The 17570-nt window shown below is 43.0% G+C and overlaps 1 long non-coding RNA gene across 1 annotated transcript; it reads left to right on the top strand.

The window, feature by feature from the left end:
* The first annotated feature begins 3022 nt into the window (after positions 1 to 3022).
* On the top strand, positions 3023 to 15049 carry LOC142827104 (uncharacterized). Its single transcript, XR_012901529.1, has 3 exons — positions 3023 to 3119; positions 8142 to 8245; positions 14936 to 15049. It is a non-coding gene; the product is annotated as an uncharacterized LOC142827104 (long non-coding RNA).
* The last annotated feature ends 2521 nt before the right edge of the window (positions 15050 to 17570 follow it).

The raw sequence follows: 17570 nt of genomic DNA, 5'->3' as shown, positions 1-17570 counted from the left end.
TGTTGCCACTCCTCTTCTTTTCACAGGCCTCTGGCATTTGAGCTCCTGGATTAACAAGGTTCTTACTACTGAAGGCAGAGCTGGTGACAAACTTCATTGGTATCTGAGAAAAGGTGACAGTGGCACTGCTGGGCAAAAGGGACAGGGCTAGGGCAGCCAGCCATTTATGTACCTATCCTCCATGAATTTATCGAGTTCTTTTTCTAACCCTTTTCAAGTCCTGGTCTTCACACCTTTCTCTGACAAGGAGTTTCACAGGCTGACTGTGCATTGTGTGAATAAATATTTCCTTTTGTTGCTTTTAAAAGTGCTACCTATTAATTTAATTTGATAATCCCTAATTCTTGTATGATGGGGACAAGTAAATGACATTTACACATGTGCTTAACTTTATTCACTTCAGTAGATCTATGAGAAGCATTTGTCTCATAGAAATCAAGTAAATTGCCTGTGTGATGCAGTGTGATGGCACAGAAGTCCTGTTACTCTGATGAAAGCTGTGTATATACATTCACTCAACTAAAAAGGGACCACAAAGAATCTTTCCCCTAAACTATAACCAGAAAACAGATACATACAATGCAATGCATCAGTGTAAAAGTGTTAATTTATTTAGATGTTTCACATTAGTGATTTTCCCCAGGGTGTTCCAGACCTATTACTTTAAATAAATTGGGACTCCTCAAATTCCCAGCAGTTATTATGCAGATAAGTCCCATAACAACTTTCACGAACTTTACTGTCTCTGTGGATATTTTGCTCCTGTGATCAGAGCAGATGTCTGTCATCAATAGAAACAGTCTCTGAGAGGCACAGCAGTGCCTGAGAAAGCCAGCACAAACTGATAAGTCTCAAATTTGGAAAGGATGTTATTTCTTTAAAACAATATTGAAAATCTTTACTGTCTGTCATAAAGTGATGCCTTTCAGTTTCAAAGCTCTCAGTGGCAGACAAATAACTTGCAGTTAGTCAGAAGGTTATTTGTCAAATATCAGTTAATTGACAACCCACATTATCCAAATCCTGTTATATCATAAACATCTATACTTCATTTTAAGCCTTATCCTTCAAAGTGCTGAGCACTCTTGGGGTGTCACCTGAAACAGTGAGTCGCAGGCTCTGGTATCCCGAAATAGCTATCCCGCGTCTTAAGAGCAAGCCCGTTATATTGAAATATAATGGGCTCGCTATTCCAACATCTCCATAAACTGCATTCCACAAGGAGTAAGGGACATTTTGGAATAGCGGGTTATTTTGAAATTTGATGCTGTGCAGACGGTGCCGAATTATGAATTTTAATTATTAAACGGGGTGCCCCTGCATACCCCATACCTGTTCCTTTGGGGGGCTATCCTTGCATCCCCAGCCCCGGCAGGAACAAGTCGCCTATGTCCACATCCCTCACTTGGTTTCTAGCCTTGGCTTCAGCCCAAGTGAGAACATCAATACTGCTATGTTTAGCCCTATGGCACAAGGCCCAGTCAATTGAGCTCCTGGCTCTGAGGTTCACACTTGTGAGAGTGTTTCTGTTGTGTAAACATACCTTAGAGTGCCTGTGATGATCATTGGAATGTGCTTCTGCTCTTGCTTAGCAACAGCCCCTTTGCAGCTTAGTGTTACAGTTCTTTGTTCTAGTGTTATAGTTACTGTTCTTATCAAGTTCTTGTTAAGTAGTTAAGTAGTTTCCTGAGTTAAGGACCCACCATACTTCCTGAACACCACCGTACAAATCAACAATGGAAAATTAGACACCACTCTCTACAGAAAACCCACCGACTCATACAGTTACCTACATGCATCCAGCTCCCATACAGAACACACCACACGATCCATCGTCTATAACCAAGCCCTTCGATACAACCGCATCTGCTCTAACCCCACTGACAGAGACCAGAAGCTTCAGGATCTCTACCAAGCATTTATAAATCTCAACTACCCACCCAGAGAAATAAAAAAGCAAATTGAAAGAGCCAGACGAATACCTAGAAACCATCTACTTCAAGACAGACCCAAGAAAACCAACAATAGAACACCACTTGTCATCACCTACAACCCCCAACTTAAACCTGTCCAACACATTATCAATAAACTACAGCCTATATTGGAACAGGATACCATACTCAAAGAGGCTCTGGGAGACAGACCCATAGTCTCCTATAGACAACCACCTAACCTCAAGATGATTCTTACCAACCACCACAGGACATACCACACTAATACCAACCCTGGTACCTTCCCTTGCAACAAACCCCGTTGCCAGCTTTGTCCACATATTCATTCTGCTGATACCATTATTGGACCTAACCAAGTGAGTTATAAGATCAAGAACACATATTCCTGCGCATCCAGAAATATAATCTATGCTATCATGTGCCGAAAGTGTCCGTCTGCTATGTACATTGGACAAACATCTCAGACACTTCGCCAAAGGATTAATGCCCACAAAACAGATATCAGACAAGATCACAAAGAGAAAACAGTTTCTTGCCACTTTAACCAGAAAGGACACTCTCTAAATGACTTAGCCACCTGCATTCTGCTACAAAGACCTTTTACATCTGCACTTGAAAGGGAATCCTCTGAACTGTCATTCATGTTAAAATTCGACACTTGTCAACAAGGACTTAACAAGACTTTGAACTTTCTCACCCATTACCAAGACAGTTTCCCCAATTATCACCTGTAATACCATTAACTCACAAACATCCCACTCTCCCTACCTTTAATATCAGCAATTCACAGACACTTACCTTCCTTCCTCCCCCTTCCCACCCCCCCCCCCCGCATCCCCCTTCTGTTCTGCAATGTGATTTGTCCTTTTCATATTTGTTCATTTTTTTTTAATTGTATCCTTTGGTATATATGGTTGTGACTACTTTCTTCCACTATTTGATCTGAGGAAGTGGGTCTGGCCCACGAAAGCTCATCATCTAATAAACCATCTTGTTAGTCTTTAAAGTGCTACATTGTCCTGCATTTTGCTTCAACTACCCCAGACTAACACGGCTACATTTCTATCACTGGACCCACCATAGTCCCTGGCCTGAGATCCGGGTGCGAGCGACAAGGCATGCTCAGACTGCAAGGCTGTGAGAAGTGCCAGAGACCTATGTCTTGTGGTAATCTGCACTCTGCCTTCCTTAAGTGTCTGAGTGAGGTCCATTTGTCCTAATGGAGGCGGCTTTGCGGCTGGCACCGGCTTCTGACCTGGCATCAGTGACCCAGAACGCACTGGCTTTGGTGTGGGAGGCATTGAGCCACTCACAGGCCTCTCTGGCACCGGACAGACCTCATCACTGTTCCCAATCCCTGGTGCCACAGAAGAAGAACAGGTCTGGCAGGGGCAGGTAACCCCCATGGCACGTGCCCTCTGTGTGCCCTGAAATGGGGCACATGGCACCTTTGGGCACAGAGCCTGGACCTTCTCGGTCAGGCAAACATACCAGTACACACTGGGACACCTGCCTGATGGGGATTTCCCAGAGCCCTTGACACTGGAGGTCTTCAACACTGCCAGGGACCTTATCAAGTTGTCCCCCTCTCCTCTGGCACTGATCTCAGCCAAGGACTGGGACTCCAGTCAGCACTGATCAGAGGCTAAGGCACACAGTGCCCTGGCACTGAGTCAAGGGAACACTGGTCCAGCACTGCCACATCAGCGGCATTTCCATCGGGGCTGGCACCGACAGCAACCTCGACACTGGCCCGTGCCTCGGCACTGGACCCAGTGCCAGGACAAGGGACTCAATGGTACTGAGCATGGCACATCAACAGCAGAATCAATGGCAACAGCCAGCCCCTGTGCCAGGGATGTATCAGTCATGGCCCCCAATGGCACCAATTCCATCTCAGTGGCCCTTCTGAATCCCGTGGGCTTACCACTAGTCAAGGTGTGACCCCGCCCCCAGACTAGAGTCGGTCTTTTCTGGGTCCAGAGCCCCTCCTTCAGTGATCCCACTCACTCGATCACCTACATTGGGGCAGTCACTGTGGTTCTTCGAGATGTGTTGATCATGTCTATTCCAAATCCTGCCCACCTCCCCTTCTTTGGAGTAGTCCTGTAAGAAGGAACCAAGGGTGTGAAAGGCCAGCAGGGGTATATATGGGCCAGTACACCGGCACCACTCCAGGGGCTCCCCTGATGGCCTGACGGGTTCTGCTAGGGGAAAATGCATGCATGCTGCGTGTGCACACCGACATGGAATGGACATAAGCAACACATCTAGAAGAACCACATTTACAAGGTAAGTAACAGTTCTTTTCTGCAAGTGGACTGTTTTGCAAGTTGGTGTTTTGGGGCAGCCATTTCCCAATATCAAGAAAAATGGGATGGGCCAAAGAGAAGTCAAGACCCTGAGACTGATAAACTGAAGGGCCAATGAGGAGAAGCCAGTATCTCAAGTTAGCTGGACTGACAATGCAGACAAGTCAATGAGGATATGTCTACACTACAGTGTTATTTCAAATTAACTTGTCTAGACTTAACTCATTTAGACCCAAAAACTCATTTGAATTAGTGTTTTGCTAATTCGAATTACCGTGTCCACACTGAATGGACGCTGAGTCGCATTTAAGGGCAGCTGAAACCGGTTCCAGTGCGGCATCAGGTCAGTAGTTGCTTTGTGTGGCTGCTGTCTGAGGCTATCTGAGGCTCGTGCTTAAAGGGACCCCCTTGGACAGCCAGTTCTCAGCTTTTTCGCTTGCTTGCCTACCTCGCTGAGGGACAGCAAAACATTTTCCTCTCTGTCTGCCTGTGTCTGTGGTTCTCATTGGGGACACCGCTGCAGTTGGCACCATGAAGCCAGACCTCGCCCTGAGCATTCTGGTTCAGTTTTTGGACTTGGTGCTGCAAGCCTGGCACCAAAGGCTGGAGGCTGCCTGGCACCATCTGGTGCATGTCAGCTCCCTTCCCCTTCCCCTCCCCCTCCCCCTGGCCTCCCTGGGGGCCGTGGAGGAGCCGCAGCAGCACCCAGATGCCAGCGTGCCCCACCGCATCTGGCGTCTGGACATCAGCAGCGACTGGTGGGACTGCATCGTCCTGGAGTGCTGTAGAGATCAACAGTGGACCCAGAACTTCAGGATGAAGAAGGACACCTTCCTGGAGCTGTGTGAGTGGCTCGCCTCTGCTCTGTGGTGACAGGATACTAGCATGAGGCCCGCCATCCCGCTCCTCAAGCTCCCCCAGCACCTGCAGGCTCCGGGGCTGAGAGGGGGCAGAAGAGTTTTCCTGGTTCGGCCCACAATGGCCACCAGGGCAACCTGGGAAGGGCTAGCCTCCAGCTAGTTCGAATTAAGTGGCTACACAGCCCTTAATTCGAACTACTCAATTCTAACTTGGCGTTACTCCTCATAGAATGAGGTTTACCAAGTTCGAATTAAGCGCTCCGCTATTTCGAATTCAATTTGAAATATCAGTTTGCATGTATAGCCACTATTAAAGTTAATTCAAACTAACGGCTGTAGTGTAGGGAGTTAGCACAGGAACCATAATCCAAGAGAGCTGCACTTCCAGAGGCAGAGTACAGCAGATCTTTCAGAGATGAGATGAGGGAAAGAAGCGGCCAAGAACTGGGGATCGACTAACTGCACAAGTGGTGATTCATGACCGAGCCACAGTGGGTTGGGTTAATGTAAGGCAAGCTATGTCACAAGTAATACTAGAGATGAGCATGTTCCCACCATATAGAATCTGAAAGCATCTGAGGAATCACTGCAATGCAGTCATGTCCTGGGCAGGAGGCCTGGGACATGTAAGGAATAGACTGAATTTTTTTGTTGAGTTCCAGAGATTATAGCTTATGATGTTCCCATGCCCAGCATATAGGGTTCCTGGATTCTTTAACCTTTCATTTATTCCCTGAGGGTATGTCTACACTACAAAGTTATTTCAAATTAATTTTAATAGTGTCTATACAGGCAAACCGCTATTTTGAAATAGGCTGATGGCAACCAGGCTGATGGCAACAACCCCATGAGATGCACCGGCATGCCCAGTGGCAGCACTGGCTCCATGTGGCTGAGTGGTATGGTGTCCCAAGTGCGGGCACTCAGGACACTCCAAGTCAGGACTGCTTTGCATCAAGGTAAACAAGCAAGCAGGGAACCCTGAGAACTGTCTGTCTGGGGTAGCGGTAGGGTCCCTTTAAGCACGAAGCTCAGTTAGCCTCAGGCAGCAGCCCCACACACTTAGTCCTAACCTGATGCCCTGCCAGCAATGGTTCCGGCCAACCTTAACTTCGGTTCAGGGTCCACTCAGTGTGGACGTGCTATTTCGAAATAGCAAAATGCTATTTCAAATTAGTTTTTGTGTATTGATGCGTTATTTCAAATTAGCTTAATTCAAATTAACTATTTAATTTAATTCGAAATAGCACTGTAGTGTAGACATACCCTTATTCATTTACAGTTTCTATTTAATTAATAGTAGTATGTGCTTAATATACAATGTAGCAATCGTTGGGTGGCAAGAGAGAGTCCCAGAGCAGTGATACCCTATCCTGAGCCCTGAATGACCCATGACATGATTGGGGGATTCTGGATCCAGCCTTATCACAGTTACAAGGACTCCATCATGTGGGAGAGAGGAAAATGAGCCCATAAGGTCAGGAAGGCATCAGGTAAATGGAGTTGAGGTGGGGACTCAGATTCTTTCACTGTCCAGTTCCACTGGAGTTGTATAGAAGGCACAAAAGTTCCCACAATGGTGGGATCATCCCCCATTTACACTTCTTTAAGTGTCAGATAATCCAAGAATTAATAGTACTTCCCATGCTAAAATAGTTTCCTCTAAGCATATAAAAACTTAAAGAGTACTTGGTGATTAATTTATCACATCTAAGCACAAGTGATAAATCAACCACCGGTGAATTGATTGCTGCAGTGTTAATCCACCATGTAATAAAGACAAGCCCCTAGTAAGGTCATGACTGAAAACATTCTAGGATATAGATGGAAAATTTGCTTCTCAGAAAGTCTGGAAGATTCCACAAGATTCTACCAAAGTCCAGAACATTGTAGGAGGTTAATGAAAAATGAATGCACATATGGATTCATGTTTCACAGTGAATCCACACTGAAACATTTGACTTCAAATGTTCTATTTTTCCTTTTGCATCTAACAACAAGAATAGCCTCTCATCTCCAATGTCCCAGGTGGTCATCTACCCCTAAAGCCATTCTGTTTTTACAAACTTGAGCCCTAAGTTACTTGATTAAGGAAAAATATCAAGTCTGGGCTGCATTGGGAATTGAATTCAGGACTCCTTTAAAAATACTTTAGAAAGTTACTCTATACAATGTCATTTTGCTCCTGTACAGAGCCCAGGTGTCCTTTATGAGTTAAACCATTTTCTCAGCAGCACCAACATTCTCCTGAATGCTCACATGGGTGCATTCATATGCAACAGCCATACCAAAAGCTATTCCCAAACATTTTTGCACACATAGACTGGTTATGTAAAATGAAAAAAAAAAAGAATAAATTGAATTGTGAGTGTGATCCAGCAAACAAGCTTGAAAATTTTCCCGCTGTTTTCAAGATATCACATTTCATTGTTTGTAAGAGCTCAGATGCTTAAAGAGAACACTCCACTTAATAAAGGTAGAGTATATATAATTCTCAGATCAGAAAGCTCCCAATTTTATTCCTGTTAATATAGTAATTTTTCCATACCAGAGAAGTCTAAGTTTTTCAAAGTGTTTTTGGTATAAGTAGGGAAATTAGGGGGGAAGGCAGCTAACTAGATCTCAAAGGAAATTGCAAATGATTATAGGGAATTTTGCTTCTTACCAGAGGCGTAAATTTAATCCTATTATATGAAATGCCACTATGTCAATCCATTAATAATTAAATATGAATTAATTGATTTAGAGGAAGTATATTACATAGGATTAAGACTTTGCAGTAACCAAATTTTATGTTTTTGGATTCTTGTCAATTTAGCATTGCGTTTACTATGTACACACTGAACTAATTTTCTGACCCATATGAAGTTACACAGTAATCTTCGAGACGGTAACAAAAGTCATCACATTGGAGTATTAGCTATGCTAATTGATTGCCTAGCATAAAGGGGCATTTTGTTTTAAAATGCAAGACAAAAATATTTGCTAAATATTCATGGAGGGTTCCATGCCTTCAGATGCTGAGGTAAACAAACCATCTGGCAGCGTGCCAGCAGCTAACCCTGACGAATCATCTCTGATCCACAGGCTGAAGGGTCCCACCCCTGCTATCCGTCATAAGGTATATTTTCCGATTCCTGCTGGGATACTTGTATAAATAACCAACAGAGGGGGAATTTCAAATTATTTATTCAATACTAATATTTGCAATTCACATTTAATACTGTGTTGATTAAATGGTAAGACTTGCAGAAAGTTCACAGACAAAAAAAGTTTTAAGAAGGTAAATCTGGTATTTCCTATGAACTATTAACTGAACTCTAATTGCCTCACAATGAATGGTATGTGGAATATTTCTGTTACTTTTTAATCCACAGTAAATCCATGTCTATGAGAGATATTTTCCTGAACTGGCAACATGGCTACACCATGCCAATTCCAAGTTTAAAAAGATGTGGAATGATTTACACCCATGCATATTATCTTGATTTCAAACCAGGGTAGACTCTACCTACGTAATCACCAAGAACTGGATCATGGCTTCACACAGTTATGAAAAATAAAAATGCACACCTGTTTCCTTTTTCTGCCTCTACATAAGGGCTCTCTGGACATTGGGTCTAGGTGTAGTGGGAGTATGGATTAAGAATACACTCTGTGTGCTTGGAAATTCCACCCACCCCCACTGTTAAGCATCTTAGAATCTTAGCCCCATATCTCCCAAAAGAGCAGGCCCTGGTTCTAAGATGGTATGAGGTGGAAACATGCTACAACCAATAAAGGATTACAGTAAGTTTCTACTTTTAGGAGTGAGTGTGTGCTGGGGTTGGGACAGAAAGTATGGGAGGAATTGTGAATGGGGCATTTCAGCTACATTCTGGTATCATACTCAGCTCATTGAGCAAAGGCCCAATCTGGCCCTGATTAATCAAGATGCATAATATAATTTTCAGTAACCATTAGTACCTTTTTATCAAAGACATAAATTGAGGTACCAAGATTAAACTACTCTTTAGAACAACTGGGAATAGAATCCAGGTATTCTAACCCTGTCATCTCCTGTAAACCAGTAAACAATATTCCTCTTTCGCTCTCCTCTGTATAATTGTTTATTGTCCTGGCATTATTGTGAGGATGATAGTCAAAACATTATTTTAGCTCTTGTACAAGATCACTTTGTTCCCTCTTCTCTCACTATGTCTCTTTCTGAGAGTTTTGTACATAATCTGCAAGCATATCATAATAGGCTAATATTGTTATTAGCCCTGAAGCACTGTAGGACAATTATAACATTTTAAATGTTGTTACTGTGCCAAATTCAATTGGCCCTGGGGAACAAACAAATTAAGATCTTAAACAACAATACAAATCTCTGTGTGTGTGTGTGTGTGTGGGGGGGGGGTTCTAGCAACCTAGCAAGTAATGTCTAAGCGTGTGGCTCCAACTCAGTAGTGGCCTGTATGCAACCTAAATAAAAGAACAAAATCAAAAATCACTGTACTTAATTCTGGTTGACAAATACATTCACATCTATTGACAAACAGTCAGCTGTTGTTGAATGGAACAAAACAGCAAAGTGAAAAGCTCAGCCATCAACCAATAACTCTTTGCCTTCTTTCCCCATTGAAGCACACTAAGGGACCATGTTAAAAAAGGTCAAGTGGATTTTTTTCATAGATGGTCAAAATTCACATTTTTGGAATTTTCATTATTTTGACTGTGCTTTCTCATGAAGGAAAAGTTTTTCACTGGCTGCCACTGCAGAGCGCAATATTTTGGTGGACAAAGTAGAGACATTTAGACATTATGCCCACAAAACAGAAAATTGCCCACAAAACAGAAAATCTATTGGTCCAGATTCTCTGCTACATTCGAGGAGTGTAAAGTGAGGAGTGGCACTGTTTGAAAGATATCAGGAAGCTGTTTTTTCACCCAACCTTTTAGCACAACTTTGACCAGCATGCAGTTTACTACAAATTATGCTGGTTGTCAATAGCTCCAAGGAACTTACATAACAGCCACAATGTGGCGGGAAGCAGGAAAGCCCAGCCATGCACCCTTAGCTGTGGCCATATCACTTGTTCTTGCAGCAAGGAGTAGGTAACTTAGAAACCATTCCACTCCCATTGCCAGTTTAACTTAGAAACCATTCCACTCCCAGGGCCAAATTACAAAGATGGCATAGCACAAAATAGCTAAAACCATACCCAAGAGTTTAGTGCAGCAAGTGTCAAAGTGTCATTGCTGCCAAAGAGTCTGTTTACTGACAGAGATATAAACAACAAACCCTCAACTGGTGTTTTGGGTGGTTTTTTAAAAATACTACTTTATAGAAGCAAAACTCCATAAAGAGTTATGATAGTGAATCATATAATTCAGAGAGAAGCTATCAAACCAAGTGTCTACCTTCTTGTCTGAATGGAAGTTTAAGAAAACATCCTCACAACTGTGGTCAACACTTTCTGAAACAAAATATGCTACACACAGGGACAAAAATGTTGAGCCACTGCTTTTTTACCACATAATCAAGTGGCCATACCCATCGTCCTAGTACAGTATAGATCTACAACACTGTGGACCACATTCCTTCCATTGCCTAAGAAAAGTTTCAGCCAACATTTTTGGACTGTCATAATGAACATACATGCTGTGGTGTTCCCATCTTCTTGTCTCTACCTTGTCTGTACCTACCATAGGTAATACACATTCTAACACCATTTAAATTAAACTTCACTCTAGAAGTAAGGGAAGTAGCAAGCCCTCAGTTTGAGACTTATGGTTTTATGCCTTAAGCCAGGGTTCTCAAACTTTGTGATACTGGGACCCCCCTCTAAGTTGCTGCAACCCCTCTCTAAGTTGCTTGCGACCCCCTGGGGGTCGGGACCCACAGTTTGAGAAACGTGGCCTTAAGCCAAAAGAAAAGTGGATCAATAGCTCAATATACCTTTACTTTAAATTATGACATGATTAGTTTCAGGTTGTGGTTAAAAATACAAAATCTTTAGAAAAAATATTTATGCAGATTTCTTTTTTAATGTCCTTCCATTGTGAAAAATACTTTACAATGACAGACAGAAAGAAAAAAACTGGAAAAATACTGGAAATATATTTTTTCAAGAATTTTGATTATATTGTTGTCCTATTAGGTTGTCTGTTTTCCTCCTTCTTTAGTCTGTCTCCTAGACCTCTTACTCTTTCTTTTCCCATGGGCTCAGCTACTCTTGCAGCAATAATTTGTGGTTCATTGGTCCTGTTCAAATCACTTTCTTTACAGAAACTAATTTGAGAATAGTAAAAAACTCTTTAAATTAGTTTTCAAAATAGAATGGGAAGGCTGGAATATAAAAAAAATATTGGGAATGTTATTTTTTGGGGAAAATATAACTCATGCGCTTCCCCCTCCCCTCCAATTTCGTACTTCTTCCACTCTTGCTAAGCTTTGCTCTACTGGGATCATTTACAGTTTTTCTCTTAGGCTATGTCTAGACTGCAAGCCTCTTTCGAAAGAGGCTTTTTCGAAAGATACTTTTGAAAAAGCCTCTTTCGAAAAAGAGCGTCTAGACTGCAAGCGGAAATTTCGAAAAAGCAAGCCGCTTTTTTGAAAGAAAGCAGCGAGTGAGTCTGGATGCTCTCTTTCTAAAAAGCCCTGTCAGCATTCAAGAACGCCTTTTTTCGAAAGAGCACTTTCGAAAAAAGGCGTTCTTCCTCGTGAAATGAGGTTTACTGCCGTCGAAAGAAAAGCCGCGTTCTTTCGATTTAATTTCGAAAGAACGCGGCTGTAGTCTAGACGCAGGTGAAGTTTTTTCGAAAAAAGGCTACTTTTTTCGAAAAAAGCCCCGAGTCTGGACACAGCCTTGGGCTGTGTCTAGACGGCAGGCTTTTTTCAGAAGAAGCTTTTCCAGAAGAGATCTTACAAAAAAAATCTTCCAAAAGAGAGTGTCTAAACAGCAAATGCGCATAAAAAATGCGATCTGCTTTTTTGAAAGATAGCGTTCACACTGAATGGACACTATTTCGCATGTAAGCTGTGATTATTATGGACAGAGTGGCCACCAGGGCACCTGTGCTTTTTCCTCTTTCTACTTTCGAAAGAACTCCTTATTCCCCATCCACACACACCTTTTTCTGAAAGACCTCTTTCAGAAAAAGGCTTCTTCCTCGCAAAACAGGTTTACCAATTTCAGAAAAACACTTCAATTATTTCAATTTTTTTTTTAAAGAACGTGATTGCAGTGTGTATGTAAGGGTATGTCTACACTACAGCACTAATTCGAACTAACTTAATTCGAATTAGTTAATTCGAACTAAGCTAATTCGAACTAGTGCATCTAGACCTTAAAACTAGTTTGAATTAGCATTTTGCTAATTCGAACTAGCATGTCCACATTGAGTGGACCCTGAACCAGGGTTAAAGATGGCCAGAAGCAGTGCCGGAAGAGCATCAGGTTAGGACTCAGGAATGTCTCAGGCTAGCCAAGGCTGTGCTTAAAGGGACCCAACCCCCACCCCGGACAGACAGTTCTCAGGGGTTCCCCGCTTGCTTGTCTAACTCGATGAGGGACAGCAAAGCAGTCCTGGCTTGGAGTGCCCTGAGTGCCCATGCTCGGTACATCACAGCACTCGGCCATCAGCCCGGATGCACTTGCCGCAGGCTGCCATCCAGGGAGGAGGGTCAATCAGGGGGCTGCAGGAGAGCTTCCACCCCAAGGAGCCCGCAGAGCCACCCCAGTCCTCCCCATCGGGGGCTCGTACCCCATTCCTCCCTCACCTCCTTCCACTTATCCCTCCCTAGCCCCCCTTCCTGATGTACAAAATAAAGGACACGTGTGTTCAAAAATAGAAGCTCTCTTTATTGAACAAAACTCGGGGAGACTGGGAAAAGGAGGTGGGAGAGGGGAAGAGAGAGGGTGGGAGAGGAGAGGGCAACTAAAATGATCAGGGGTTTGGAACAGGTCCCATATGAAGAGAGGCTAAAGAGACTGGGACTTTTCAGTTTAGAAAAGAGGAAACAGAGAGGGGATATGATAGAGGTCTATAAAAGCATGAGTGGTGTGGAGAGGGTGCATAAAGAAAAGTTCTTCATTAGTTCCTATAATAGAAGGACTAGAGGACACCAAAGGAAAGGAATGGGTAGCAGGCTTCAAACTAATAAGAGAAAGTTCTTCTTCACAAAGCAAAGAGTCAACCAGTGGAACTCCTTACTGCAGGAGGCTGTGAAGGCTAGAACTAGAACAGAGTTTAAAGAGAAGTTAGATAAAGTCATGGAGGTTGGGTCCATGGAGTGCTATTAGCCATGGGGTAGAAATGGTGTCCCTGGCCTCTGTTTGTGGAAGGCTGGAGATGGATGGCACGAGACAAGTGGCTTGGTCATTGTTTCGGTCCATCCCCTCCAGGGTCCCTAGTGTTGGCTGCTGTCTGCAGACAGGCTACTGGGCTAGATGGACCTTTGGTCTGGCCATTCTAAGCTCAGGGCTCAGGGTCGGGGGTCTCACTGGACCACCTTGATTTTCATGCAAACCTGCTCCTGGGTGGCCAGGCTGGCAGCGCTCCTGCCCTAGATGCCCACTTTCCTGTGCCTACTGCGGACGTTGTGGATGAGGTCCACAATCTCTGCACTAGACCAGGTGGGCGCCCACCTCTTGCGGACCCGGGCAGGCTCCCGAGAGCTGCCAGCCTGGTCCCGAGAAGAGACGGAGGGCTGGGTGGCAGCGGGTAGCTGGTTCATGCCATGCCAGGTGCAGGGTCTGCTGTCTGGGTGCTGGCAGGCTTGCATCTGGCATGGGCACCGTAGCCAGACCGTGCCCCTTTAAGGGCTCAGGGGCCGGGAGGGGGGCAGACAAGTTTCCCTGGTGGTGCCCAGAGTGGCCACCAGGGAAAGCTGGGGTGGGCTAGCCTCCCACTAGTTCGAATTAAGTGGCTACACAGCCCTTAATTCGAACTGCTTAATTTGAACTAGGCATTAGTCCTCGTAGAATGAGGTTTACCTAGTTCAAATTAAGCGCTCCGCTAGTTCAAATTAAGTTCGAACAAGCAGTTTGCTAGTGTAGCGCCTATCAAAGTTAATTCGCACTAACGTCTGTTAGTTTGAATTAACTTTGTAGTGTAGACATACCCTAAGTGAAGAAGTTTTTTTTTAAAAACCTCTGTAGTGTATACATACCCTTACTGAAGAAATTGACTTGAGAGACATCAACTAGCTTTTAATGAAAATTTTCAGTGTCTATTTATGGTTAAAATCTATCTTTCTCTTTTAGGTAGCTCTACTGAGCACTGTAGCTGGGCTGGAAGCGAGGCTAAAGTTGGATCTATGTTCATGTTTGAGTTGGTTTAGTAGCAATAACTGTAATATCTAAAATACAAAGAGGATCTGTATGCTCACTAGGCAAATTCATTGTAGCAGAGGGAAGTGGTAAGAAGGAAAAGATGACATAATAGAAATAGGGTATTTTTGCTTTTATTTTTAGGTGATGTGGGATAGCCAAATGCCACTCAGCTTAAATTGAGCAACAAGTCACTACATGGTTTTGACAATTCCTGTCTCATTATGACTTTCATGCTACTTTCAGGCCATTGCAATATTAGTTTATTCCCATTTTTCAGAAAGCTTGTAATTTACTCTGTTTTAGTGCTTTACCCAACTGTTTGTTTGCTAATTTTAAAAAATTAGATATAATTTTCATCCTCTTTTGATTGATTTTGGGGACACCCCCCTCTGAACTTTCTAAATTATATGATAAGATATCTAGGTTTTTGTCTGTGTGAAAAGTGTCAACGTTTTTATGAATCCTAAACTTTTTTTTTTCCTCCCTAGTCACAACCCTGGTCTAGCCAGCAGGGGACACTGTGAGACCATGTTGATTGATCATTCTCAAAAGAGCCATTGCATTGTTTGTATAATACGCCGTGTTTTTATGTGGTCTTATTGTACTCCACAAAACACACAATGTTCTCTCATGAAAGAAACTGTCCTCTTTAGTTTCTTTTTCAGATTGTACACTAACTAACTAACTAACTAACTAACTAACTAACTAACTAACTAACTAACTAACTAACATTATGTGACATTTCCCAAATACTGGTGAAGAAACCCCTCAAAGCTTACAAGCCAGCCTCCAGTTGCCAAATAGCCTCATTTATCTTCATACTCCTTAAAGGGACTCGTGAATCGTAAATAGTGAGTCTAAAATGTTTTACAGCCACTCTTCCAACTAAATCAGCAGAATATTAAAATATTATTAGCAATGGACCAGCATCTCTATTGAAAACTGTGTGAACACTGAAAATAAGATCACTGGGCTGAACTCATTTTCATCTCATTTATAATCATTTAACAAATTAGCTCTTTATTTGTTTTTATAACAATACTCCACAATCGTCATATAAAAAAAAGTTTTTTGTCCCTTTAATACAAGGCTGAAATAAAACTAGTAATTTCACTAAGCAGACAGGCTAAGAAACCAAGAGACAAAGAATGAAATTCATGAAAGATTTAGGAGTTGCAATGATGCACCTCACAGCTCATAATGTTTAAGCACCTACAGAATCACAGGAAAAGCATGAATGCATGCTTGTTAAGTGAAAGGTGCATGAAGTTATCTCTTCACAAATGATTGGAGAGTAAGAGCAACCTAGCAATGTGATCTGCAAACGTGAGTATGCTACTTATTTGTAGATGTGCAGGCCAGAAGAGACCATTGTGATCTGAAAGTCCAATCCCCAATGTAATGCAGGCCATAAAATATCCAGTGTAATCACTGGAATTGAGAATGGGAGATGGTAACAGGAGTGTGTATGGTAAGTCCCACCCCTACCACAGACAGTCATAAAAGCCCAGGCTTCAGAGAGGCATAAATCTCTGCTTCAAGATTCATTAACTGGAATCAGCCCCTTGCATTCAGGTGGCTTGGGTAGTTAAGAAATTGAGGTAGGTGTCTGTTTGGTTCCACACAAAATGCCATGGAAAGAGAAAGAGGAGGTGTTGGTGGTACCCATGTGTAGCCAGACAGGAACCCCCCCTTGTAACATCCATTTTTGCTTGCCTGGAGCATACAGGGCACACAGAGCAGAAAGCCCAGGCTGTGTGACCGTGAATGGCTGTAAACAGAGATACGCCAATTGCTGACCAAGAGGCTGCCAAGGAGTGCCCTTGACTCAAACCCATATTGATACGAACACACATCCATCCGTGGGGGGAGGAATCTCTCGCCCAGTAAAAAAATGTCTAGTGCTCACAATTTAGTTATCTCTCTTGCAAGTGTAAATTAACTTGAAACTTGCTTGTAAGAACTGGCGCCACAAAACGGACCAGTACAATTCGGCATCTTAGATAAGAAAGAGAATACGGGCCCCCAGGGGTATAAAGATAGGTCCAGCAGCGCATTTTCTCTGAGTGTCAATCTACCATCTATCTGCTGGTCGGGTTAGGTGTTTGATCTCCCGAGGTTCCAAGGGGACGCCCACCTCGTATTCGTCTTTCCTAGGAATTGAGAGACTGGCCCTGGCCTGACACGCTGGAGTCGAGAGGCACAGAAAGGGGTAAAAATTGTACCTGGATGTGGTCCTTTGCTTAAGTATATATATATACATAGACTTAGAGCTCTTTAAAGATTAAGCTGTCACTTGGTACCATTATTTCTATTTTCTATCTTTACCTTTTTCCTGTGATCATTTTTTAAGACCTATATATATATATATATATATATATATATATATATATATATATATATATATATATATATATTTGCTAGCATTTAAGAAATAGAGCAATAGCTATTGTAACCATATGCTTTTATAAGTCTTTTAATAAACCTGTAACTGTTTAAGCTTTAACCTGACTCCTCCAGTTGCTGTAACAGAACCAAGCACAATTTAAAAGAACTTCAGCCGGTCATAAAGGGACAGACATAGGGAGAGCTTGGGCGTTTGGATCTGTGTCACTCCCAGGTGACAAGATCCGTTGGGGCACCTTTCCAGCCTTTCCCAGGCTGCCCGCTGCGAAGGAACTTTGTGTTCTAGCAGTTAAAATCTAAGGTGTAATAAGCTCTTCCTATATAATGGGGCATCTGTTGGCCTGCTGGCCACCCTCTGCGACAGGACCCCGGTCCTAGCAGTAAAGACACGGACGTTAAACCTTTTCTCGGAAGCATACACACACATACTGCCCTGACCGTCGGCTGACACCATGTTGTAGCTTTTAGCCCAGTGTTTACATCACTCACTCGGGAAGGAAGAGACCCAGGTTGAATTACTCAACTCTTTGCCAGGGTGGGAAAAAGGATTTGAAGAGGGCAGGGATCACAGGAGATTGCATTAACCACAGAGCTATGGGATTTTCTGACATGGGACTTTTCAATCTCTTCAGCTGAAGCTCGTCAGATGTGGTCTCATATTGGCTTGTTCTCCCTCTGGCCCAATGTCTATAAAATCCATAGACAAACAGTTATTGG

Source organism: Pelodiscus sinensis, chromosome 1, assembly GCF_049634645.1.
Source record: "Pelodiscus sinensis isolate JC-2024 chromosome 1, ASM4963464v1, whole genome shotgun sequence".
Taxonomy (NCBI): domain Eukaryota; kingdom Metazoa; phylum Chordata; order Testudines; family Trionychidae; genus Pelodiscus; species Pelodiscus sinensis.
This window is presented reverse-complemented; position numbering and strand designations above follow the sequence as displayed.